This window comes from Corythoichthys intestinalis, chromosome 7, assembly GCF_030265065.1.
Source record: "Corythoichthys intestinalis isolate RoL2023-P3 chromosome 7, ASM3026506v1, whole genome shotgun sequence".
Classification (NCBI taxonomy): domain Eukaryota; kingdom Metazoa; phylum Chordata; class Actinopteri; order Syngnathiformes; family Syngnathidae; genus Corythoichthys; species Corythoichthys intestinalis.
The window spans coordinates 3,912,458-3,925,279 of NC_080401.1; the positions used below are offsets into that span (position 1 = coordinate 3,912,458).

Consider the following 12,822-nt stretch of genomic DNA (forward strand, 5'->3'; position numbering starts at 1 on the left):
AGTCCTGGAACCAACTCTGAGCTGAGTACCGAAGGAATCGTTTAGTTTTGGATTGTTTTTATAGTGTCACTTGCTACACATATGACTGCAGATGATGGGGAAATTGCTTCTTTTAGTGGCTCGTGTGTCTCGTGGTATGATTCTCACTTTGGGTGTAAGAGGTCCCGGGTCCGACTTCCTGACGAGCCCTATAGTAAAGGCATAGTTTTGCATATGTTGTACCCTGTCACGTTGTTGCACATATGACTGCAGATCTTGGGGAGATTACTTGCGTCAGTGTCTCATTGTTCCAGTGGTGTCGTTATCGGTTTGTGTGAGCGAGGTCCTTGATCCAACTCTGAGCTGAGCGCTGAAGTGATAGTTGTGGATTGTTTTTATAGTGTCACATTGTTGCACATATGATTGTAGATAATGGGAAAGTCTCATTTTTCGTTGGTCTAGTGGTATGATTGTCGCTTAGGGTGCGAGAGGTCCCGGGTCCGACTCCCGGACGAGCCCCTTAGTAACCGCTTAGTTTTGAGTACATTGCAGAATAACAAATATGACTGCCGAAAAGGGGCGAACTGATCCCGTTAGTTGCTCATGAGTCGAATGGTGTAGTTGAGACTTCGTGTGCACGAGGTACCAGAACCACATCTCGGACAAGCCCTTTCGTGAACGATGTTTTTGACAGTTCGGCAATTGTCACTTGGCTGCCCTTATGTCAGATTGGTAAGGGGCCCATATAACTTCCTTACAGTGGCTCGTTGGTCTAGTGGTATGATTCTCGCTTTGGGTGCGAGAGGTGCCAGGTCCAACTCCCGGACGAGCCCTACAGTAAAGGCTTAAGTTTGAGTACGCTGTAGAATAACAAATATGACTGCTGAAAAGGGGCTAAGTGATCCAGTTAGTTGTTTATGATTCCAGTGGTGTGATTGTGGCTTCGTGTGCATGAGGTTCTCGGACAACCCCTTTCGTGAACGATGTTTTGGACAGTTCGGCAATTGTCACTTGGTTGCCCTTATGTCAGATTGGTAAGGGGACCATATGTACACCTTACAGTGGCTCGTTGGTCTAGTGGTATGATTCTCGCTTTGGGTGCGCGAGGTCCCGGGTCCGACTCCCGGACGAGCCCCTTAGTAAAGGCTAAAGTTTGAGTACATTGTAGTATAACAAATATGACTGCCAAAAAGGGGCGAATTTATCCCGTTAGTTGCTCTTGAGTCGGGTGGTGTAATTGTTGCTTCGTGTGCACGAGGTACCAGAACCACATCTCGGACAAGCCCTTTCTTGAACGATGTTTTGGACAGTTCGGCAATTGTCACATGGTTGCCCTTATGTCAGATTGGTAAGGGGCCCATATATCTTCCTTACAGTGGATCGTTGGTGTAGTGGTATGATTCTCGCTTTGGGTGCGAGAGGTCCCGGGTCCAACTCCCGGACGAGCCCTACAGTAAAGGCTAAAGTTTGAGTACATTGTAGAATAACAAATATGACTGCTGAAAAGGGGCTAAGTGATCCAGTTAGTTGTTTATGATTCCAGTGGTGTAATTGTGGCTTCGTGTGCATGAGGTACCTGAACCACATCTCGGACAACCCCTTTCGTGAAAGATGTTTTGGACAGTTCGGCAATTGTCACTTGGCTGCCTTATGTCAGATTGGTAAGGGGCCCATACGTATATACACCGTACAGTGGCTCGTTGGTCTAGTGGTATGATTCTCGCTTTCGGGTGTAGTTTTGCATATGTTGTATACTGTCACGTTGTTGCACATATGACTGCAGATCTTGGGGGAGTTACATGCGTCAGTGGCTCATTGTTCCAGTGGTATCTTTATCGGTTTGTGTGAACGAAGTCCTGGAACCAACTCTGAGCTGAGTACCGAAGGAATCGTTTAGTTTTGGATTGTTTTTATAGTGTCACTTGCTACACATATGACTGCAGATGATGGGGAAATTGCTTCTTTTAGTGGCTCGTGTGTCTCGTGGTATGATTCTCACTTTGGGTGTAAGAGGTCCCGGGTCCGACTTCCTGACGAGTCCTATAGTAAAGGCATAGTTTTGCATATGTTTTATCCTGTCACGTTGTTGCACATATGACTGCAGATCTTGGGGAGATTACTTACGTCAGTGTCTCATTGTTACAGTGGTGTCGTTATCGGTTTGTGTGAGCGAGGTCCTTGATCCAACTCTGAGCTGAGCGCTGAAGTGATAGTTGTGGATTGTTTTTATAGTGTCACATTGTTGCACATATGATTGTAGATAATGGGGAAGTGTCATTTTTCGTTGGTCTAGTGGTATGATTCTCGCTTAGGGTGCGAGAGGTCCCTGGTCCGACTCCCGGACGAGCCCCTTAGTAACCGCTTAGTTTTGAGTACATTGCAGAATAACAAATATGACTGCCGAAAAGGGGCGAACTGATCCCGTTAGTTGCTCATGAGTCGAGTGGTGTAGTTGAGACTTCGTGTGCACGAGGTACCAGAACCACATCTCGGACAAGCCCTTTCGTGAACGATGTTTTGGAAAGTTCGGCAATTGTCACTTGGTTGCCCTTATGTCAGATTGGTAAGGGGCCCATATATCTTGCTTACAGTGGCTCGTTGGTCTAGTGGTATGATTCTTGCTTTGGTTGCGAGAGGTCCCGGGTCCAACTCCCGGACGAGCCCTACAGTAAAGGATTAAGTTTGAGTACATTGTAGAATAACAAATATGACTGCTGAAAAGGGGCTAAGTGATCCAGTTAGTTGTTTATGATTCCAGTGGTGTAATTGTGGCTTCGTGTGCATGAGGTACCCGAAACACATCTCGGACAACCCCTTTCGTGAAAGATGTTTTGGACAGTTCGGCAATTGTCACTTGGCTGCCTTATGTCAGATTGGTAAGGGGCCCATACGTATATACACCGTACAGTGGCTCGTTGGTCTAGTGGTATGATTCTCGCTTTCTGGTGTAGTTTTGCATATGTTGTATACTGTCACGTTGTTAGACATATGACTGCAGATCTTGGGGGAGTGACATGCGTCAGTGGCTCATTGTTCCATTGGTATCTTTATCGGTTTGTGTGAACGAAGTCCTGGAACCAACTCTGAGCTGAGTGCCGAAGGAATCGTTTAGTTTTGGATTGTTTTTATAGTGTCACTTGCTACACATATGACTGCAGATGATGGGGAAATTGCTTCTTTTAGTGGCTCGTGTGTCTCGTGGTATGATTCTCACTTTGGGTGCGAGAGGTCCCGGGTCCGACTCCCGGACGAGCCCCTTAGTAAAGGCTTAAGTTTGAGTACATTGTAGTATAACAAATATGACTGCCGAAAAGGGGTGAATTTATCCCGTTAGATGCTCGTGAGTCGGGTGGTGTAATTGTGGCTTCGTGTGCACGAGGTACCAGAACCACATCTCGGACAAGCCCTTTCGTGAAAGAAATTTTGGACAGTTCGGCAATTGTCACATGGTTGCCCTTATGTCAGATTGGTAAGGGGCCCATATATTTACCTTACAGTGGCTCGTTGGTCTAGTGGTATGATTCTCGCTTAGGGTGCGAGAGGTCCCGGGTCCGACTCCAGGACGAGCCCTATAGTAAAGGCTTAAGTTTGAGTACATTGTAGAATAACAAATATGACTGCTGAAAAGGGGCTAAGTGATCCAGTTAGTTGTTTATGATTCCAGTGGTGTAATTGTGGCCTCGTGTGCATGAGGTACCTGAACCACATCTCGGACAACCCCTTTCGTGAAAGATGTTTTGGACAGTTCGGCAATTGTCACTTGGCTGCCTTATGTCAGATTGGTAAGGGGCCCATACGTATATACACCGTACAGTGGCTCGTTGGTCTAGTGGTATGACTCTCGGTTTCTGGTGTAGTTTTGCATATGTTGTATACTGTCACGTTGTTAGACATATGACTGCAGATCTTGGGGGAGTTACATGCGTCAGTGGCTCATTGTTCCAGTGGTATCTTTATCGGTTTGTGTGAACGAAGTCCTGGAACCAACTCTGAGCTGAATGCCGAAGGAATCGTTTAGTTTTGGATTGTTTTTATAGTGTCACTTGCTACACATATGACTGCAGATGATGGGGAAATTGCTTCTTTTAGTGGCTCGTGTGTCTCGTGGTATGATTCTCACTTTGGGTGTAAGAGGTCCCGGGTCCGACTTCCTGACGAGCCCTATAGTAAAGGCATAGTTTTGCATATGTTGTATCCTGTCACGTTGTTGCACATATGACTGCAGATCTTAGGGAGATTACTTACGTCAGTGTCTCATTGTTACAGTGGTGTCGTTATCGGTTTGTGTGAGCGAGGTCCTTGATCCAACTCTGAGCTGAGCGCTGAAGTGATAGTTGTGGATTGTTTTTATAGTGTCACATTGTTGCACATATGATTGTAGATAATGGGGAAGTTTCATTTTTCATTGGCTCGTTGGTCTAGTGGTATGATTCTCGCTTAGGGTGCGAGAGGTCCCGGGTCCGACTCCCGGACGAGCCCCTTAGTAAAGGCTTAGTTTTGAGTACATTGTAGAATAACAAATATGACTGCTGAAAAGGGGCGAACTGATCCCATTAGTTGCTCATGAGTCGAGCGGTGTAATTGTGGCTTCGTGTGCATGAGGTACCCGAACCACATCTCGGACAACCCCTTTCGTGAACGATGTTTTGGACAGTTCGCCAATCGTCACTTGGTTGCCCTTATGTCAGATTGGTAAGGGGCCCATATGTACACCTTACAGTGGCTCGTTGGTCTAGTGGTATGATTCTCGCTTTGGGTGCGAGAGGTCCCGGGTCCGACTCCCGGACGAGCCCCTTAGTAAAGGCTTAAGTTTGAGTACATTGTAGTATAACAAATATGACTGCCGAAAAGGGGTGAATTTATCCAGTTAGTTGCTCGTGAGCGGATAGTGTAATTGTGGCTTCGTGTGCACGAGGTACCAGAACCACATCTCGGACAAGCCCTTTCGTGAAAGATATTTTGGACAGTTCGGCAATTGTCACATGGTTGCCCTTATGTCAGATTGGTAAGGGGCCCATATATTTGACTTACAGTGGCTCGTTGGTCTAGTGGTATGATTCTCGCTTCGGGTGCGAGAGGTCCCGGGTCCGACTCCCGGACGAGCCCTATAGTAAAGGCTTAAGTTTGAGTACATTGTAGAATAACAAATATGACTGCTGAAAAGGGGCTAAGTGATCCAGTTAGTTGTTTATGATTCCAGTGGTGTAATTGTGGCTTCGTGTGCATGAGGTACCCGAAACACTTCTTGGACAAGCCCTTTCTTGAACGATGCTTTGGACAGCTCGGCAATTGTCACATGGTTGCCCTTATGTCAGATTGGTAAGGGGCCCATATATTTACCTTACAGTGGCTCATTGGTCTAGTGTTATGATTCTCGCTTAGGGTGCGAGAGGTCCCGGGTCCGACTCCCGGACGAGCCCTATAGTAATGGCTTAAGTTTGACTACATTGTAGAATAACAAATATGACTGCCGAAAAGGAGCTAAGTGATCCAGTTAGTTGTTGATGATTCGAGTGGTGTAATTGTGGCTTCGTGTGAATGAGGTACCCGAACCACATCTCGGACAACCCCTTTCGTGAAAGATGTTTTGGACAGTTCGGCAATTGTCACTTGGCTGCCTTATGTCAGATTGGTAAGGGGCCCATACGTATATACACCGTACAGTGGCTCGTTGGTCTAGTGGTATGATTCTCGCTTTCGGGTGTAGTTTTGCATATGTTGTATACTGTCACGTTGTTGCACATATGACTGCAGATCTTGGGGGAGTTATATTCGTCAGTGGCTCATTGTTCCAGTGGTATTTTTATCGGTTTGTGTGAACGAAGTCCTGGAACCAACTCTGAGCTGAGTACCGAAGGAATCGTTTAGTTTTGGATTGTTTTTATAGTGTCACTTGCTACACATATGACTGCAGATGATGGGGAAATTGCTTCTTTTAGTGGCTCGTGTGTCTCGTGGTATGATTCTCACTTTGGGTGTAAGAGGTCCCGGGTCCGACTTCCTGACGAGCCCTATAGTAAAGGCATAGTTTTGCATATGTTGTACCCTGTCACGTTGTTGCACATATGACTGCAGATCTTGGGGAGATTACTTGCGTCAGTGTCTCATTGTTCCAGTGGTGTCGTTATCGGTTTGTGTGAGCGAGGTCCTTGATCCAACTCTGAGCTGAGCGCTGAAGTGATAGTTGTGGATTGTTTTTATAGTGTCACATTGTTGCACATATGATTGTAGATAATGGGGAAGTCTCATTTTTCGTTGGTCTAGTGGTATGATTGTCGCTTAGGGTGCGAGAGGTCCCGGGTCCGACTCCCGGACGAGCCCCTTAGTAACCGCTTAGTTTTGAGTACATTGCAGAATAACAAATATGACTGCCGAAAAGGGGCGAACTGATCCCGTTAGTTGCTCATGAGTCGAATGGTGTAGTTGAGACTTCGTGTGCACGAGGTACCAGAACCACATCTCGGACAAGCCCTTTCGTGAACGATGTTTTTGACAGTTCGGCAATTGTCACTTGGTTGCCCTTATGTCAGATTGGTAAGGGGCCCATATATCTTCCTTACAGTGGCTCGTTGGTCTAGTGGTATGATTCTCGCTTTGGGTGCGAGAGGTGCCGGGTCCAACTCCCGGACGAGCCCTACAGTAAAGGCTTAAGTTTGAGTACGCTGTAGAATAACAAATATGACTGCTGAAAAGGGGCTAAGTGATCCAGTTAGTTGTTTATGATTCCAGTGGTGTGATTGTGGCTTCGTGTGCATGAGGTTCTCGGACAACCCCTTTCGTGAACGATGTTTTGGACAGTTCGGCAATTGTCACTTGGTTGCCCTTATGTCAGATTGGTAAGGGGACCATATGTACACCTTACAGTGGCTCGTTGGTCTAGTGGTATGATTCTCGCTTTGGGTGCGAGAGGTCCCGGGTCCGACTCCCGGACGAGCCCCTTAGTAAAGGCTTAAGTTTGAGTACATTGTAGTACAACAAATATGACTGCCAAAAATGGGCGAATTTATCCCGTTAGTTGCTCTTGAGTCGGGTGGTGTAATTGTGGCTTCGTGTGCACGAGGTACCAGAACCACATCTCGGACAAGCCCTTTCTTGAACGATGTTTTGGACAGTTCGGCAATTGTCACATGGTTGCCCTTATGTCAGATTGGTAAGGGGCCCATATATCTTCCTTACAGTGGATCGTTGGTGTAGTGGTATGATTCTCGCTTTGGGTGCGAGAGGTCCCGGGTCCAACTCCCGGACGAGCCCTACAGTAAAGGCTTAAGTTTGAGTACATTGTAGAATAACAAATATGACTGCTGAAAAGGGGCTAAGTGATCCAGTTAGTTGTTTATGATTCCAGTGGTGTAATTGTGGCTTCGTGTGCATGAGGTACCCGAAACACATCACGGACAACCCCTTTCGTGAAAGATGTTTTGGACAGTTCGGCAATTGTCACTTGGCTGCCTTATGTCAGATTGGTAAGGGGCCCATACGTATATACACCGTACAGTGGCTCGTTGGTCTAGTGGTATGACTCTCGGTTTCTGGTGTAGTTTTGCATATGTTGTATACTGTCACGTTGTTAGACATATGACTGCAGATCTTGGGGGAGTTACATGCGTCAGTGGCTCATTGTTCCAGTGGTATCTTTATCGGTTTGTGTGAACGAAGTCCTGGAACCAACTCTGAGCTGAATGCCGAAGGAATCGTTTAGTTTTGGATTGTTTTTATAGTGTCACTTGCTACACATATGACTGCAGATGATGGGGAAATTGCTTCTTTTAGTGGCTCGTGTGTCTCGTGGTATGATTCTCACTTTGGGTGTAAGAGGTCCCGGGTCCGACTTCCTGACGAGCCCTATAGTAAAGGCATAGTTTTGCATATGTTGTATCCTGTCACGTTGTTGCACATATGACTGCAGATCTTGGGGAGATTACTTGCGTCAGTGTCTCATTTTTCCAGTGGTGTCGTTATCGGTTTGTGTGAGCGAGGTCCTTGATCCAACTCTGAGCTGAGTGCTGAAGTGATAGTTTTGGATTGTTTTTATAGTGTCACATTGTTGCACATATGATTGTAGATAATGGGGAAGTTTCATTTTTCATTGGCTCGTTGGTCTAGTGGTATGATTCTCGCTCAGGGTGCGAGAGGTCACGGGTCCGACTCCCGGATGAGCCCCTTTGTAAAGGCTTAGTTTTGAGTACATTGTAGAATAACAAATATGACTGCCGAAAAGGGGCGAACTGATCCCGTTAGTTGCTCATGAGTCGAGTGGTGTACTTGTGGCTTCGTGTGCATGAGGTACCTGAACCACATCTAGGACAAGCCCTTTCATGAACGATGTTTTGGACAGTTCGGCAATTGTCACTTGGCTGCCTTATGTCAGATTGGTAAGGGGCCCATACGTATATACACCTTACAGTGGCTCGTTGGTCTAGTGGTATGATTCTCGCTTTGGGTGCGAGAGGTTCCAAGTCTGACTCCCGGACGAGCCCAATAGTAGAGGTGTAGTTCTGCATATTTTGTATACTGTCACGTTGTTGCACATATGACTGCAGATCTTGGGTGAGTTACATGCGTCAGTGGCTCATTGTTCCAGTGGTATCTTTATCGGTTTCTGTGAACGAAGTCCTGGAACCAGCCCTGAGCTGAGTAACGAAGGAATCGTTTAGTTTTGGATTGTTTTTATAGTGTCACTTGCTACACATATGAATGCAGATAATGGGGAAATTGCTTCTTTCAGTGGCTTGTGCTTCTCGTGGTATGATTCTCACTTTGGGTGTAAGAGGTCCTGGGGTCGACTTCCTGATGAGCCCTATAGTAAAGGCATAGTTTTGCATATGTTGTATCCTGTCACGTTGTTGCACATGACTGCAGATCTTGGGGAGATTACTTGCGTCATTGTTCCAGTCGTATCGTTATCGTTTTGTGTGAGCGAGGTCCTTGATCCAACTCTGAGCTGAATGCCAAAGGAATCGTTTAGTTTTGGATTGTTTTTATAGTGTCACTTGCTACACATATGACTGCAGATAATGGGGAAATTGCTTCTTTCAGTGGCTTGTGCTTCTCGTGGTATGATTCTCACTTTGGGTGTAAGAGGTCCCGGGTCCGACTTCCTGACGAGCCCTATAGTAAAGGCATAGTTTTGCATATGTTGTATCCTGTCACGTTGTTGCACATATGACTGCAGATCTTGGGGAGATTACTTGCGTCAGTGTCTCATTGTTCCAGTGGTATCGTTATTGGTATGTGTGAGCGAGGTCCTGGATCCGACTTTGAGCTGAGCGCTGAAGTGATAGTTTTGGATTGTTTTTAATAGTGTCACATTGTTGCACATATGATTGTAGATAATGGGGAAATTCCGTTTTTCATTGGCTCGTTGGTCTAGTGGTATGATTCTCGCTTAGGGTTTGATAGGTCCAGGGTCCAACTCCCGGACGAGCCCCTTAGTAAAGGCTTAGTTTTGAGTACGTTGTAGAATAACAAATATGACTGCCGAGAAGGGGCTAATTGATCCCGTGAGTTGCTCATGAGTCGAGTGCTGTGATTGTGGCTTCGTGTGCACGAGGTCCCCGAACCACATCTCGGACAAGCCCTTTCGTGAACGATGTTTTGGACAGTTCGGCAATTGTCACTTGGTTGCCCCTATGTCAGATTGTTAAGGGGCCCATATATCTACCTTACAGTGGCTTGTTGGTCTAGTGGTATGATTCTCGCTTTGGGTGCGAGAGGTCCTGGGTCCGACTCCCGGACGAGCCCTATAGTAAAGGCTTAAGTTTGAGTACATTGTAGAATAACAAATATGACTGCCGAAAAGGGGCGAATTTATCCTGTTAGTTGCTCGTGAGTCGGGTGGTGTAATTGTGGCTTCGTGTGCACGAGGTACCAGAACCACATCTCGGACAAGCACTTTCTTGAACGATGTTTTGGACAGTTCGGCAATTGTCACATGGTTGCCCTTATGTCAGATTGGTAAGGGGCCCATATATTTACCTTACAGTGGCTCGTTGGTCTAGTGGTATGATTCTCGTGTAGGTTGCGGAAGGTCCTGGGTCTGACTCTCGGACGAGCCCCTTAGCAAAGGTATAGTTGTGCATATGTTCTATACTCTCACATTTAGGGATGATACGATTGTTGATAAGATTTTTATGATTCCATTATCAATATTGCTTAACGATTCGATTCTCTTATCAATTCTAATTTTGGGGAAAAAGAAGAACAAACGTTTTGATTGGCATCTAGTTTGTTTAATCAGAAGTCACAATCTTACAAACTCACAACGAGGTCACAATGAGGTCAAAAGAGGCCCAAAGCCTCAATGTTAACTGTGGCAATAAGTGGCTAATGCACAAGAATGTGTAACATTTTACTGAAACGTTTTTCTAATAATAATAAAAAATATTGGTATACATTGGCATATACTGTAAGTCGTTGTTCTGCCTTTGGCAATATGTGTTAAAGCAGGGGTCCCCAAACTTTTTCCTGTGAGGGCCACATAACTTTTCCCTTCTCTGATGAGGGGCTGGAGTCAGTTTGTGACAGAAAAAGTGTGAAGATTGCAGGAGTGCCGAAATTTAAAAAAGAAAATGTTTTTGAAAAAGCCACAATCAAATAACCCTTTCTGGATTCTTCACGGAACAAAATTAAATAAAATAAAAATAATATTATAATATAATATAATATAATATAATAATAATAAATAAAAATAACACCAACAATTAAATAGATAATAACCAAATAACCCTCTCTGAGTTCTTCACAGCAAAAGGCCAGGAAATAAATAACACTATTGAGGAAAAAAAATAAAAAAATTCAAAATACTCTCTGGTATTGTTCAGGAGGCCGGACCAAATGTGGTGGGGCCGTAGTTTGGGTATCCATGTTTTAAAGTGTATTTTACCATTATATTGAAATGCATGCCTTTTAGTTTTTATGGTGCTTTCACGCTCAAGTGGGGGCGCCCTTGCGCTTCCTCACGCGCAGAAGAACGTGCTCATGTGAAGAAGAGCGCACTTACACGCGAAGAAGAAGTGCCACATCCAAGCGAGTGAGCAAGTTAGTGAGAGAGGGAAACACTGCCACGAGCCTACGTTCTTTGTTAATGTTTGTAAAATATTTAGAGAGGCAACGCCTGTATGTATCATCTTATATGTTGTTGTTGTTGTGTGTTTCCACTTGCGATCGGACCCTTAAATCCAGTTGTGTAGTGGTTTGAAGGATGTGCTAATGCTAGCAAACGCATGCTAACGGTTTGTTATTACTGTATTAGCAGCTAATCATCGCTGATTTACGTTGAAGCAAACCTGTTTGTTATCGGGGACAAAATTGATTTGTTTCATTTCTATTTTTAGTTTCACTCAAGTGATTCTTGAATAAAGCCTTAGCGTCTCGGTGAGGACAGTGCAGTCGTATTCCCTGCCAATGCAGTTATTTCCACTTTGCAATGACTGCAAGTCGTTTTGTTGTAATTTTTTCCTCGTGAAGCGAAGACACACTTTCAAGCGTTTGAACCTACGTGCTGTCATTGTTATGTTTACGGCTGCAATGGTCGTGCTAATCCATCGTAACCTTTCATTTTCACCCTCTTTCCTGGTGAAGTGTAGCCAAACTTTGGAGCGAGTGGTTCTTGGCGCCATGCTAGTTTGATGCGTCTGGACAACAAGGCACGTCACGACGCATTATGCGTCTTTAGGAATCGTTAAAGGGATCGTTAAGGCTTTTTCATTGTGATGTCGAGGCCTCGAAACACTTGGAACTGGTTCGGAATTGGAATCGGATTTCGATTCCCATCCCGAGTCACATTGTTGCACATATGACTGCAGATCTTGGGAAAGCTGCTTGTGTCAGTGGCTCATTGTTACAGTGGTATGATTATGAGTTTGTGTGAGCGAGGCCCTGGATCCAACTCTGAGCTGAATGCCGAAGGAATGGTTTAGTTTTGGATTGTTTTCATAGTGTCAAGTTATTGCACATATGACTGCAGATAAGGGAGAAATTCCTGTTTTTAGTGGCTCGTTGGTCTAGTGGTATGATTCTCGCTTAGGGTGCGAGAAGCCCCTGGTCCGACTCCCGGACGAGCCACTTACTAAAGGGTTAGTTGTACATCTTTTGTATGATGTCATATTGTTGCACATATGACTGCAGTTAATGGGCAGTCAATTACGTCAGTGGCTCGTTGGTCCAGCGGTATGATTCTCGCTCAGGGTACGCGAGGTCCCCGGGTATCTCACAGTAGTTCATTGGTCGAGTTGGTATGCTTCTGGCTTAAATTTAGGGTGTATTTTGAGCATGTCGTCGGATGTAGAAACAAATGGCGAGTCAAATTTTACGTCGGATGCTGAAAAGATCGTGTGTCGAAGCGATCATATGTCGAGAGACTACTGTATTCATATATTTTTAAAATTATACTTTGGGAAAAAGTGAAAAAAAATGTCTTAAATGCATCTTTTCTCACTGCTAAATCTGAACAAATTGAATTGAACACACCCCAATAAAAATTTTTTTTTAAAAATTTGTTTACACTACTTCGCGGTTTCTCACTTATCGTGTCCCTATTAACCGCGAAAAACGAGGGATCACCGTATTAAGTAGATATTTTCAGGCCTGTCAATGTTACTAGTCGTGCACGTGCAAGTAGATGAAAAAAAAAATACTCATACTGGCTCTAATTTTGGTCACAAAATGCAACCATTTTGTTGCAGTCTGGTGCCCTGCCTTATGTGCAGAGCAACATAAGTAAAAAGTGGCTCATTCTACCACACACTCCCCTAATGAGTGAGAGTAGGAGGTGACCAAATGTCCTCTTTTGCCCGGATATGTCCATTATTTACATTCTGTCTGGAGCGTCCGGCAGGGTATTAT

At 45.0% G+C, this 12,822-nt stretch overlaps 1 protein-coding gene and 7 non-coding genes across 11 annotated transcripts in view; 7 read left to right on the forward strand and 1 right to left on the reverse strand.

Moving 5' to 3' along the window:
- adcyap1r1b (adenylate cyclase activating polypeptide 1b (pituitary) receptor type I) overlaps nt 1-12,822 on the reverse strand; it is a 119,115-nt gene that overhangs the window by 94,742 nt on the left and 11,551 nt on the right. The gene's annotated exons all lie outside the window — the stretch shown is intronic.
- Nucleotides 1,043-1,114, forward strand: trnap-ugg (transfer RNA proline (anticodon UGG)). Its single transcript has one exon. It is a non-coding gene; the product is annotated as a tRNA-Pro (tRNA).
- trnap-agg (transfer RNA proline (anticodon AGG)) lies at nt 4,387-4,458 on the forward strand. Its single transcript has one exon. It is a non-coding gene; the product is annotated as a tRNA-Pro (tRNA).
- trnap-ugg (transfer RNA proline (anticodon UGG)) lies at nt 4,701-4,772 on the forward strand. The gene has a single exon. It is a non-coding gene; the product is annotated as a tRNA-Pro (tRNA).
- On the forward strand, nt 5,014-5,085 carry trnap-cgg (transfer RNA proline (anticodon CGG)). The gene has a single exon. It is a non-coding gene; the product is annotated as a tRNA-Pro (tRNA).
- trnap-ugg (transfer RNA proline (anticodon UGG)) lies at nt 6,543-6,614 on the forward strand. Its single transcript has one exon. It is a non-coding gene; the product is annotated as a tRNA-Pro (tRNA).
- trnap-ugg (transfer RNA proline (anticodon UGG)) lies at nt 6,845-6,916 on the forward strand. Its single transcript has one exon. It is a non-coding gene; the product is annotated as a tRNA-Pro (tRNA).
- Nucleotides 9,649-9,720, forward strand: trnap-ugg (transfer RNA proline (anticodon UGG)). The gene has a single exon. It is a non-coding gene; the product is annotated as a tRNA-Pro (tRNA).